Source organism: Leptonychotes weddellii, chromosome 1, assembly GCF_054177405.1.
Source record: "Leptonychotes weddellii isolate Sample4059 chromosome 1, ASM5417740v2, whole genome shotgun sequence".
NCBI lineage: Eukaryota > Metazoa > Chordata > Mammalia > Carnivora > Phocidae > Leptonychotes > Leptonychotes weddellii.
Window position 1 is genome coordinate 72,553,969 of NC_138369.1, and position 13,000 is coordinate 72,566,968.

Below are 13,000 nucleotides of genomic sequence, written 5' to 3' on the forward strand. Positions count from 1 at the left end.
TGGGGGGGGGTGGGGGGGGTGGGGGGGAGCCTGGGCCAGCAGCCTCGGGCTCCAGCGTCAGCACCACGTGGACGCACGCGCACCCACGTGGAGTCTGGTGTTAATGGCAGCGGCCCAGGCAGAGCAAGCGATCTGGGGTCCAGCAGGCAGGCTAAGCCAAAGAATCTGAGGAGAACGTAAGGTGTGTCTGCTATGATGAGCAAGAAACTCTTTTTCGCCCTCAAGGAATTTTGCCCAAGGGAAGAAACGGACACTCTCCCCAAGATCAAAGTACTAAGTGTTTTTCAAGAGGTATGCTCTGTGCCTTTGTCCACTGGGGCTGCCATCACAAAATCCCACAGACTGGGTGGCTTATAAACATCAGAAATGCGTTTCTCACAATCTGGAGGCTGGGAAGTCCAGGATCTGGGTGCTAGCAGGCTTTGGTGAGGGCCTTCTTCAGGGCCACAGACTCCTCGCTGGGTGCTCACTTGGTAGAAGGGACTAGGGAGAACTGTGGGATCTCTTTTGTAAGGTCACTCATCCCATACATGAAGACTCCACCCTCACGATTGAATCACCTCCCAAACTTCCCATCCTAATACCATCATCTTTGGGGGTTAGGATTTCAACATATGAGTTTTGAGGGGGACACAAATGTTCAGACCATAACACTCTATATGAGTTAGCTTTCACTGCATAACAAACCACTCTGAAACTTAGGGGGGTTAAAACAAGAACCATGTTATTATTGCTCACAAGGCTGAGTGTTGACTAGGGCTGGATAGGTAGAATGGCCTCACGGCCATGTCTGGAGGTGGGGAGGGCTGTCAACCGAGGTGTCTCTCACCTTCCGGTAGGCCAGCCCTGGCTTCTTCACATAGTGGTGGTTACAGGGTTCCCCAGGGTAACAAGAAAGGGCAAAGCCCAGTGTGTAAACGCTTTTCAAGCCTTTCCTTGGTATCACAGTTGCTAATGTCCCATTGGTGAGAACAAGTCATGTGGCCCAGACCAGAGTCAAGAGATGGGAAGATAAAAATCTACCTCTTATTCAGAAAAGTGGGAAGTTACATTGCAAAGAGTACGCATATCTGGCATGGGAGGAATCGGAGTCCAATTTGCAATCAACCACTATTTGCCTAGCAGTCGGACAGCTAGGAGAGTCCTCTTCATCATTTCCCTCCCTACACGGGGCTGAAGAAGGTAGTTTTCTGATCACCTTCAGCACTGGAAGTTCAATTTCCTATTTATCCAAACTGACGATTTTGGATGTTTTCACAAAGAGGCAGGAATCCTAAAGATAGCAGGCAGCTCTCGCCCTTCTTCACAAGACCTTGATAATTCACAGTTCAGTCATTCAACCAGATGTTCAAAACACATGACCTCATGTTGAACTCCTTAGCAATAAAGAGTTTACAGGATGATTATTTACCTCGGTATTATTACTTATGCTCACTCTTACTGATGGAACAACTAACGCTCTGGCAATCTGCACAGAATTTTATGAGAAATCTCTTGTAGTCAGCCTAAAATGACTAAGGGAGCTGCTCCTCTTCTCTCTGTTGAGAGAAAATGAGAATCTTTTTTTTTTTTTTAAGATTTTATTTATTTATTTGACAGAGAGATAGAAGAGCACAAGCAGAGGGAGTGGCAGAGGGAGAGGGAGAAGCAGGCTCTGCACTGAGCAGGGAACCCGATGTGGGACTCGATCCCAGGACCCTGAGATCATGACCTGAGCCGAAGGCAGACGCTTAACCATCTGAGCCACCCAGACGCCCCGAAAATGAGAATCTTTTAGGGGTACAATCACCAGGTGAAGACCTCAAGGTTTACCATCGCCTTGAGAAGATTTGGTAAGATTAACACTCTAAAAAGTCTTTCCTTCTAGGCACTAATTTCTCTTCAATCCAGGGAAACTGCTCCCAAATGCTCAAGCCCCAGCTTCCCGATTTGAGCACTCAGGCAGCTCATGGTGTAGTTCACGGAATCACTGAAGAGACTTTCTCATTCTTAACCACCCTATTACTCTTAACTTTTAAAAAATTGAACCATTTACTAAACAATGACTTTAAACAATTACGTATCATTGATTGCTATAACTAAAATGACATAAAATTCTAAATGCTATTTGAAGACCACTCCGAGGCATAATTCAGTATCTAAGTAACGATTAGTAACTGCTGGTCTCCAATTTTGAGAGAACTCCTAGGACAGTTTTTCACAAAGTATGGCATCTAGATGAGCTGCGTTAGAGTCACCATGATCAGGTGCAGGTGGAAGGCAGCGGGAGCTAAGTACAGATTCCCCTTGCTCCAAGCACTTAATTCGGAAGTTGTGGGATGAAATCTGAAAAACACTGCCTGAGGTTTGTTAATGGCTCTGGGAAGCATCAGGGTCTTAGGGAAGGTTTACATCAAAAGTCCATGCAATAGTCTTCCACATAGACTTTGGTTTCTCTTGCAAGACCAGCTTCTAATTGACTGCTAAAAAGTTATCAGGTGGGGGCACCAGGGAGGCTCAGTCTGTGTTAAGTGTCCCACTATTGGTTTCACCTCAGATCGTGGTCTCAGAGTTGTGATCTCAGGGTCTTGGGATCGAGCCCCACCTCGGGCTCTTCACTCGGTGGGGAGTCTGCTTGAGATTCTCTCTCTCCCTCTTCCTCTGCACCAATTCCCCTCACCCAACCCCCGACCCATGCACATCCTCTCTCTCTAAAATAAGTAAATAAATCTTTTTTTAAAAAAATCATCAGGTTATTGAGGGAAGGAGCTTATATGTATTTCCAAGTCTCTTTCCTTGTTTTTTCTCTCCTAATATAAGTGAGAAGAAGAGAGAAAAGGAAAAGGGAGAGGGGAGGGGAGAGGAAGGGAAGGGAAGAAAGAGGGGTAAGAAGAAAAGAAAAATCACACTGTTCTAAGGGGCTACCAATGCTTTTGAAATGATCTTTACTCCAACTGGTACCTGGGTTTAGAAATTGCCTACCCCCTTCCTGGACCTTGTTTTTCATCGCTCGCTTGATGTTCGTTCAGTAGGTCTTGGAATGACTACATTCAGTTTCCCTTTACATAGATAGTCACAGACTTAAAGCAGAAGCTCTCAAATCCAGTTGTGCATCATAATTCAATTCAACTTAAATGATGAAAGAGAGTTATTGGCTGAAAAATCTAAAAGTAGAGCAGGCTTTAATTGAGGCTAAATCTAGCCGCACAGTAAAATCAGAAGCACTCTAATTCCTTTCTGTTTTTTTCTTCACCGACTTCCTTGGTGCTACTTTTACCCAAGGCTGACTTCTCTTGGCAGCTTCCATGCGCCCACATTCATATTTAACACAAAGAGAATGTCCAGGAATTTTCACAGAAGACCCAGGATCCCCCTGAAAATTTCTCCTGTGAATTTATTGGTCCAAACTAGGTCACACATTTGTCCCTGAACTCATCACTGTGGCCATGGGAAACTGGATTTGCTGATTGGGTTAAGTCTATCAGGGCTCATCCTGGAGATGGGGGTGAGATATGTTTCCCCCAGAGCGTAGGGGATAATCTTGGGGGAGGAGGGGATGAAAACCTGGGAACTATGATTAGCAGGAAGGGAGAGAGAATCTGGGTGGCCTAAGCTAAAAATTAAAAAAACAAAACAAAAAACCCACTCAGTACCCTTCTGCATAAGGCTCTGTGAGGATTACATAAAGTAACACACATAAAACATTAGTGGGTGACACATGGTAAACACTCAATAAAAGCTTACTGTGATTATTACTATTATTATTACTACTGTCGGCATCAATTAATGGGCCCAATGCATGGCAATGTTATTAAGGTTTAATATTACCCAGAGAATACGGGCATCTGCTTCTCATTTGTGGAAATGAAGGAGGGGATGTCATGCTTAAATCCCACTGAAGCACACTTTTCTTAGCCACATGTGGTTAAGAGTAACTGTTCAGCATGACGAGGTATGAAAGTTCTGGGGAAAACCTATTGCTTGTTCTTGCTCATAAAGCTCTGTTTCACCACCAGAAAGGACACCTTTACGCCACCCTCTAGACACACCATTATTGAGTTCCATCCATCAAGATTACATTTGGTAACTACCGTGAAAAGGGGACTCTCACAATAGAAACCCGTGTTGACTTTTATATCCTGTATTTATAGGCAAAGAATGTGTAAAACTGATCCAATTTAGTCAGAATTCTAAACTCTGACATGCACTGCCTTTGTTACGCACTCCTTTTCATGGTGTTTTAGAGTGAAAATGACAGAGGTATGAATTGGTGACAGGAAGAGAGTGAAGAGGAAATTTGGACAAGTTGTAGCCATTCATTCCCTAGAATTCTGTTTAACTCAACTGGCCCATTTAAACCAAAACAACTTGAAAACCGTACTCAATTAAAAAAAAAAAAAAGCAAGGATTCCCACCGGATTGCTAAATGTATCTACACATGATCTCTGCTCCAGCCAGTTTGGACGTATTTTTTTGTAGAAAAGCATAGAAGAGGCATAACTGGGTGGCAAAGTGTTAAAATATTCTCCTCTGCAGCTCAGTTAGTAATACTAGGGCCCCAGCCTATGTTCTCCATCAGTCATTTCCTTGGGTTGTAAGAGAGAACCTAAAAGGAAACAACCCCTGCCCGTTGCTGGCACCCCCGAGGGTCTACTGTGTGGTTTCCACAAAAATTCTTTCATCTCTCTGTGCCTCCATCCTGTCAGCCGTGGATGAGACAGGCTTCTCACAAGAAATTACGGTCTGTCTGAACTGAGTGGGTCCACTTACACACAGATTGCTTTAGAGTACAGTACTGTAAATGATGTTTCTCTTCCTTATGAGGTTCTCAGAAACACCTTCTGTTCTCGAGCTTACTTTATTGTAAGACTATAGTACATGATGCATGTAACATATAAAATATATGTGAATTGACCATTTATGTTATCAGTAGGCATCCAGTCAATAGTAGGCTGTCAGTGGTTAAGTTTTGGGGGAATCAAATTATATGTGGATTTTTGACTATGTGAGGCTGACGTGAGCAGCTCTAACCTCTGTATCATATCAGGGTCAACTGCATTTCCAAACAGAACATTCTACACGAGTGCTTCTCAGTTGGCATTGCGATACAAAACCCAGGGGGGCTTTAAAAGTACAGATGCGGGGGCCACATCCTAGAACTACCAGATCAGAATTTCTAAGGGAGATGCATAGATATGTGTGTGTGTGTGTGTGTGCGCGCGCACAAAACATATATTTTTTTTACTCTTAAAGTCCTTTCTGATAAACATGTCTTCAATTTATATATAAATCAATATAAAGGTAATAGGAAGGGCCCAAGTATTGTAAAAATGTATATTCCATAAAAAGGAAATTCTATACGTTTCTTATTTAACTCCCGTTAAAAATGAGCTTTTAAATTCTTTTACTTTATTGCCCTAAAATGGCTAATAACAAACTGATATCATAAATGGAGAATTCCAAAATTAAATCCTATGTAAAAAGATAAAAGCAATCACAGGAAGGATGTACCTTATTTACACATTGCCCAAGGTTATATAGCTGTCACAGAGGTGATAACATTTTACAAATGAAGACAAAGAAAACAAGAAGTAACTTATGTTCGCCCTTACTGAACTAAATAAAATTAAGAAGAGGAGGGTTTAAAAAAAATCATATTCTTTTCATTAGAAAGAGAAAGGTTCAAAGAACAAAGAAAGAAAAAGAAATAGGAAAGCAAGGGCATTAATTCTGACCTCCTAATTTAATTTAAATATATACCAATCCAGAGGGGACTGTATTTTAAAAATTAGCTACAAGGTGTGAAGTGTGCTAGTTCCATTTCGTAAAAGCTTTATCTGGATTACAATGAAAGAAACTACCCCCCCCCAAAAAAAAGGTGGGGAGAGAGGCTTTGCTAACACTAATTAATTAATAAATATGTGCTATACTTTAGAGAGAAGAAAGGCATAAATGAGTAAATTATTATTTCTTGACTCAATATATTGGTGACTGTGTACATGAAAATTCTATCTTTTGGTCTGGTCTACATTATCCACCCCAGTTTTGCAAGCAAATTAGAAACAGATAAGCCATAAAAATCAAATGACTGCAGGCTAATATATTTTGATGTGTGCTCTTACAATGAAAAATTGGATCATTTTCCCAAAAGATGTTCTTTATATTTAAGACCCCACTAAGCCTCCCATGTTCCAATCAGAAGGAAAGTCCTAGAGAAGAATGGAGACAACATTACCTTCCCCCATTCACTTTATCAGTTAAAGAAAAGCAGCAAAGGTGAATTCAACATATTGCAAACATTTATCACCACACACTGGTATGACTATTCACTCTTCTCTTTGGTCGACTAATCACTGTGTTTTATCATTCAACCTATGAGTGTATTTACCCAGCAGGAACAAAACAAAGATACAGGAGCAAGCACAAAAAAGACAAGACAATTGAGGAAGAGGACAGAAAAATCTAACATTCCTGGAACAAAGAAGACATTATTAGAGAAATCAAATTAAAACACTAAGTCAGCATTTATCCGAGTGTGTTCTCTGGAATACTTGTTTCATGACAGGCTCAACTAATAGCAGGTTCCCCGGCCAAGTGGGTTTGAGAACCATTGCACGTTATATCTCCCCCACCTCCCTTGAAGATTCACCATATACGCTGGCATACAAAGGCTCTGGGAAGTCTTGCAGAAGATTGACACACTTGGTTTACACCAGGTTACTCACAAATTTATTCAGTTGTGGAAATCTTTTTGGATGTGGTACCTATAAATAATCCATGGAGCTAATGTTCTATAGAACACAAGACTAGCCGTGAACATAAGACCTGTGGTTGAAGATAGCCCAGGAAAGAAATACTGCTTCAGGGATTCGCCAAAAGTAGGGATTCTCATTATTTTCCATTTCTGTGGTGTACAGCAGCACAGATAGGGAGGGAAAGGGGCAACGTCATGATCTCCAGTAAAATTCCATGCATGAGATGAGCGAGTCATTGAAAATAAAAGAATTCTCAGGCTGAATTCAACTAAAAGAAGAAAACAGATGATCAAGACACATAGCCCTTTAACTTCTTTAAAGAGACAAAATATATTTGGATTACATTTCACCATCAGGAAGAAAAATATAAGAAGGCAAATATAGCAGTAAGGTTAGAGTACTAATGTATGTTAGCATCTGTGAGGAGCCAGGCTTTGGGTGGCTCACTCTACATAGCTAATCTCATACTGATCATCACAGTTCTAGTAAGTAAACATTATTAACCCTATTCAAATATGGGGAAACAGCTTTAGAGAGAGTAAGTGAACTTTCACTACTTTGTGAAGTATTTTGGAAAGATGAAAGAATATGCATAGGGAGAGACAGTGAGAAGACTAGAAAAAAATAGAAGGAAAAGAAGAAAAGGCCTTAACCTTGCATAAGCAGGATGCAGAGTCATCATCCACTCAGGGAAGGAGCAAGGCTGCAGAGGTTATGAGAAGGCATCCTGATGGCCCAGCTCAGTGAGCACGTTTGCAGTGCTATGTCATTACTCAGCCTCAGTAACCTACCCATGGAAGATGCTGCAGGATGAGTCAGTCCTCAGTGCCTTCTGGTGTTGTCACCATCACATTTTCTGTTTTACTGGTGAGTCCAAGCAAGAGTAAGTTAAGAAAGTTCAGGACTTCCCTGAACTTACAACAAATAAGAACAAACCCAAGATTCGGTGGCTGATGGTAACTGGACGTGAATTTTTTTACAGGAATTCAGGGTTAAGCAGTAGGTCTAGAGGACTTGAGCAGTAGAGAACATACCAGTGACTAACAAAATAATCGAGAAGGTAAGTGGAGGGAAGCAACAAAAGAAAAGATGGCACAAGGAAGCAAGATGAGAGTTTTTCTATATTCGATCCAGCATGAAGTGTAACGTCTAAGGACAGTCCTTAGAACCCACTTCTCCATTGATTGGTGAGGAAATGTCTTCTGCTGCCTATCTTACCCACAGATTTTGGCATTTTAGGATGTCATACTTACAATTTCAACTATTTGCAAATTCAGAAATCTTTTGGTTATGTGTGAGAAAAAGATCTTGCTCAGACCAGTTTAAGCAAAATTGAGATAAAATAAAATAAAACAAAAATAAATTTAATTACTTCATTGAAAAGTTCAAGAAATGTTTCTGGCCCAGTTAACCCCAGGATCTCAAACAGCTCAAATCATATTAGCAACTTTCTCTCTCTTTTTTTCTTTTCTCCTCCTTTACCTCTATTTCCAGTTTTATTTCTAGTTCTAGCTCTTTCTTTCTGTCCCATTTTCCTTTCCGTTGACAGCATTCTCAAGTGGGCCTTCTCCACTAGGAACTTCAGACCACCCCAGCTGCCATTATTACTATAGCTGTTAATCCAAGTGAAAAAGGACCTTCTCTTTCCCCAAAATGCTAACAAAAGTCCTGGCACTGAGTCCCATAAGACCTTCCTGTACCAAGCACAGTGTCCAGGGAAGGGGATATGCTGATTGGCCATATGTGGCCCCCTGGAGCTGAGAGGTGGGTCAGCCCCTCCCAAAGCCATGCACTGACGGTAGAGGAGGGGTGTTCTCCAAAGAAAAGGAGGGGAATTGATGTTGAGCAGGCAGAAATAATAGGTGTCTACTATGAAGACCAATGTAGTAAAATTTAATAAGTTTCCAATATAAAGCACTTGGGCCTTGATACTGGCTATTGAGATGTATATCAAAGCACTGTGGATATAAAGGAGGAAGAAGAAATTTCTTCTCCTTGGAAAGGGACAAGAGGTGCTGCTTCATGGAGAAGGTGCCCTTTGAGTTGCAGCTTGAAGGAGGAGTAGCATTATGACAGAGGCAGTAAGTGCTCACAAAATATGCATGCACTCCCTGACCCTTCCCATCCTCCTCTGCAGTCGGGTTGGAGCCCTGTGACTAGTTCTGGCCAATGGGCTTTGAATACAAGTGACAAGCTTCCACGCAAAGACAGTTGAAAGGCAGTGTGCCTTACCCATTTCTCTCTTCCCCTTTGGCAGAGTCTGTGGGAGTTGTGTGCTAAAATTGTAGAGGCTCAAGATGGAATCCTTGGGTCACTGCATGGAAGAGAGCCACCCAGGAAAGATGCCCAACCCACAATGGTCTTGGTATGGATGAGAAAACCTCTGTCATGGTAAGTTACTGTGATTTAGGGTTAAGATAAGATCGCCATACAGGATCTGCTTTATATTTCTGGACTCTTGTCCCATACATAGTAAACTTTATAAACTTCACCTAAGCAGGTCTGCTCTGCCCTATATGTTTTTCTTTGTCCTTAGACCAGTGAGTAAGATATCCAGGTCATGTCGTAGGTTTGGGATAGGCACATGAGAGCAAATGAAAATGTACACAGCCCTTTCAGGCCTAGGCTCAGAACTGATACCCTGTCATTTATCATGCCCTTAGTCAAAGCAAAGTCACATGGCCAAGCCCAAAGTCAAGCGGTTGGGAAATGTACTTCACTCAGGACAAAGCCACGGAAATGGTATGAATGTAGGGAAGGCAAAGATTTGGGACCAATAATTCCATCTACCCCTTAGTCATCTTACATTATGAGAATTCACGAAAGCCTCAGAAGACATCCATGGGGAATGTCAAGATTCTCTTGGACTATGAAATCAAAGATAATGACCCCTAACCTTCAGAATTTTCCTCATTTGGGAAGCTCAAAGGCCACAAGTGTCTCTCTCAACTTCCCCAGGCTTCTCTGGAAACCTTCTCTATCTACATTGTGGATACAAGGAATAGTCCAGTCCCCCACAGCTCAGGAGTCTGGGTCTTTATTTACCCCAGTGACAAGCAAGGAGATGTAAATAGGCCATAAGGAAAGCTGCTTTTTCATTTGCACTACTTCATTCATTTTGTATTTATAAGATCTACAGCTCAGGAAAGCTGTAAATAAGGAGGCTAGAAACAGCTTGAGGGGCTGGTGATGGAGTCACAAATCACCAGAGTTACATCTTCATCTGTACCCTGATGTAGAACCTTTATAATTGCCAAAATATATTTATCTCTGCTCAGGCGACACAATTTGTATATCAGAAGCTAAAACTAAGTGGCCTCAACTTTCCTAAAATGTGTGTGAAGTTTCGTATTGACCAGCCCAAATTTGGCTGGGGTGGATGCAGCCATTTCTCATCCTGTCCAAGGCAAAGTCAGCCTAGCTGCTGCTGCTGCTGCTGCTGCTTGTATGTGTTGCCATGTGTCTGCCTTCATCTTTATATAAGACCCCCAAGTGAGCCAGAAAGTGATGTGAGGATTTAGGCCCACCAGTCCACTTGCCCTGATGCAAATTCTTACCAATCAATCCCCTTCATGATTTATAGTATAAACTGGGAAGATATGGGTAAGTAAAGAGTGTTGCCTCCAAAATACCTCACTTAAAATGCACCTAAGATTGTCTGAAACTCATTTATTTACCCTCCCCATTAGAATAAAAAATCATTTCCAGACCATTGACCTATGGCTGTGCATTGGAGAGGATAAGAAGCACATTGTATGGGAAAAAGAAGCCTGGATGCCAGAAGGTAAAAGTGAGGAGGCAAAGGGCTCTCAGTGGGCAAAATGAGGATGTGGGTCCCTGGGGAAGGGAGGATGGGCATACGACAAGAAGGAATCATAAATAAAAATAAAATCTGACAGAGATAGGTTTTGCTTTCCTTATGATGTTGCTGAGGCTCATCCTAAAAACGAAATCCACACTAATAGCCAACACTCACCGAGTAGTTGCTCTAAGCCGGACACTGTGCTAAGTGTGTTATCTGCCCCATCTCCCGCCATCTCATTTTTCTTCGCAGCTGCTATGATTATCCCATTTTCAGACCAGAAAACTGAGGCTTGGGAGAGAGTGAGTGACTTGACAAAGGTCACACAGTTGGTAAGTAGCAAGGGAGTGGGAGGTATGGATGGATGCAAGAATTTAACCAAAGCAGCCTGCCTCTTACCTCAAGAATGTAATCACTGTACTGCATTTCCTTCATTCTCTTTAAAGAAATGAACTGACCTGGCCATTGGGATGTTAAAAAAGAGGACGAAAGAGGAAAAAGCAAACAATAACAACAAAAGAAATATCAACCCTATAATGACACACTAAAAATACTGAATTTGGATTTAGTAAATCAGTGTTTTACTCCTGGCTCTGCCATCTAATTATTTGGAAGACAAGGCACAGATTCTTTGGACCCCAATGTCTTGCACAAGTATCTTGCGATGTAATGGGATATTGAGTGAAACTTTTCCTGTCGCTCAGAACTGATAACAGACCACAGAGTAGAGGACAAAAAAAGATCAAGTGCCCCATCGTCTAAAGTCAGCCATAAATGAGTGGGCCCAGATATCCGCTGCAGGGACTACCAAGAGACAGGCAGCCAGGCTTTGCTACCTCCAACCAGCACTGTAAGATGTGCTCAGTGTCTCACCCAACCCCTCGGCATTCACCATTTCCACATACTCCTTCCGCTTTCTACAAAAAGAACCCACAACTCTGCTGTTGCTTCCATAGAAGCACATTCAGCCTGTGCCTACAATAGTCTATAAGTGCAGATTTGTACTTCTTCCATGAGAAGAAGGATGGAAAGGAACTGACAGGAAAATAGACCAGTTCCCTTGTCTTCAGGAAATGCCACCATGAGTTTTCACCTGTCCTTCTCTCATTCAGAAAGGTCCCCATATATGCTTGGAAAACTCCTTAAATTAGTCATAATAGGATCGGCTCAGCTCTTGTAACAAGTAACCCTAAATCTCAGTAACTTACCACAACAGAGGTTTTCTCATCCATGCAAAGATCAATATGGGTTAGGCACCTTTCCTGAGTGGTTCTCTTCCATGTAGTGACCCAAGGATTCCATCTTGAGGCTCCACAATTTGGGTACACAACTTCCACAGACTCTGCCAAAGGGGAAGAAAGAAATGGATGAGGCACACTGCCTTTCAACTATCTTTGCTTGGAAGCTTGTCACTTCCATTCAAAACCCATTGGCCAGAACTAGTCACAGGGTTCCAACTCCATGGCCACTCCCCTACTCCTCCTTCAAGCCCCAGCTCAGAGAGCACCTGCCCCAGGAAGACTTGCTTGGTTCCTCCTGCCCTCTTCCAAAAAAAACTAATTGCTTCATCCTCCTTTATGTTTCCCACAGCACAGAGAGCACCTGCCCCAGGAAGACTTGCCCCGTTCCTCTTGCCCCCTTCCAAAGAAAACAAATTGCTTCATCCTCCTTTATGTTTCCCACAGCACTTTTGATACATATCCCTAATTTATGCTTCTCAGATTGCCTTGTAAGTTTGCTCTCCCACTATTTTGCGAGCCCTACAAAGGCAAAAATAAAAAAAATGCTTGTTTATTTTTCTAACCTCTATCACTGTGGCAGGGAAGTGGCCAGGATTTAATAGATGTTTAGTGAATGAATGAATGAGCAAGTGAGTGAATTACAGCCTCATAAATAGCTATAAACTTGCGAGTCTCCTGCTGTGTCTAATCACAAAAGCATGCAATCAGCATCTTCATGAAGCCATCCTTAACTCTTCTGATGTGGAACTGTTCCTTGACTACATTTCTCCTTCTGGGAATGGCAAGGAACCAAAGTCAAGGAAATACCAGATAACAATAAAGCCCAGGATCAGGAACCATGAATTAGTACAGCAGTACTTGGATGGCAAACAGGTCAGAAATGAAAACTGGACCTCCAGGCATTAACACACTTTCCAGGATGTGCCACCCCTTCCCCTCCAGCCCCCACCAAACACACAGAGTGCCTGGTTCAAAACCCCCAGGGCTGCTGGTATTTCCAAGACCACAGTCCAAACCTTCACAAGAGATGAGCTGAGCCAAGCCAATCCCCAACTGGCAAGAATGAATGAAAGAACTCAAGATTTGTCAGCTGAGGAGCCTCTGAGAAAAAGCAAAAATTTAAGCTTCCTAAGATTCATCACTCTTGCCATATGCTGCAACTTTTCCATTCATACCAGCAATTGTGGGAATTTCAGCTTCTGAATATAACATTGAGAAATTAA

The 13,000-nt window shown here is 42.3% G+C and overlaps 1 long non-coding RNA gene across 1 annotated transcript in view; it reads right to left on the reverse strand.

Annotated features, from left to right (window-relative positions):
- The window catches only part of LOC145717133 (uncharacterized), a 106,392-nt gene extending 94,390 nt beyond the window's left edge, over positions 1-12,002 (reverse strand). The window contains exon 1 of the long non-coding RNA XR_014140167.1: positions 11,745-12,002. This is a non-coding gene — a long non-coding RNA (uncharacterized LOC145717133). The remainder of the gene's footprint in view (positions 1-11,744) is intronic.
- Between the last annotated feature and the right edge of the window lie 998 nt (positions 12,003-13,000).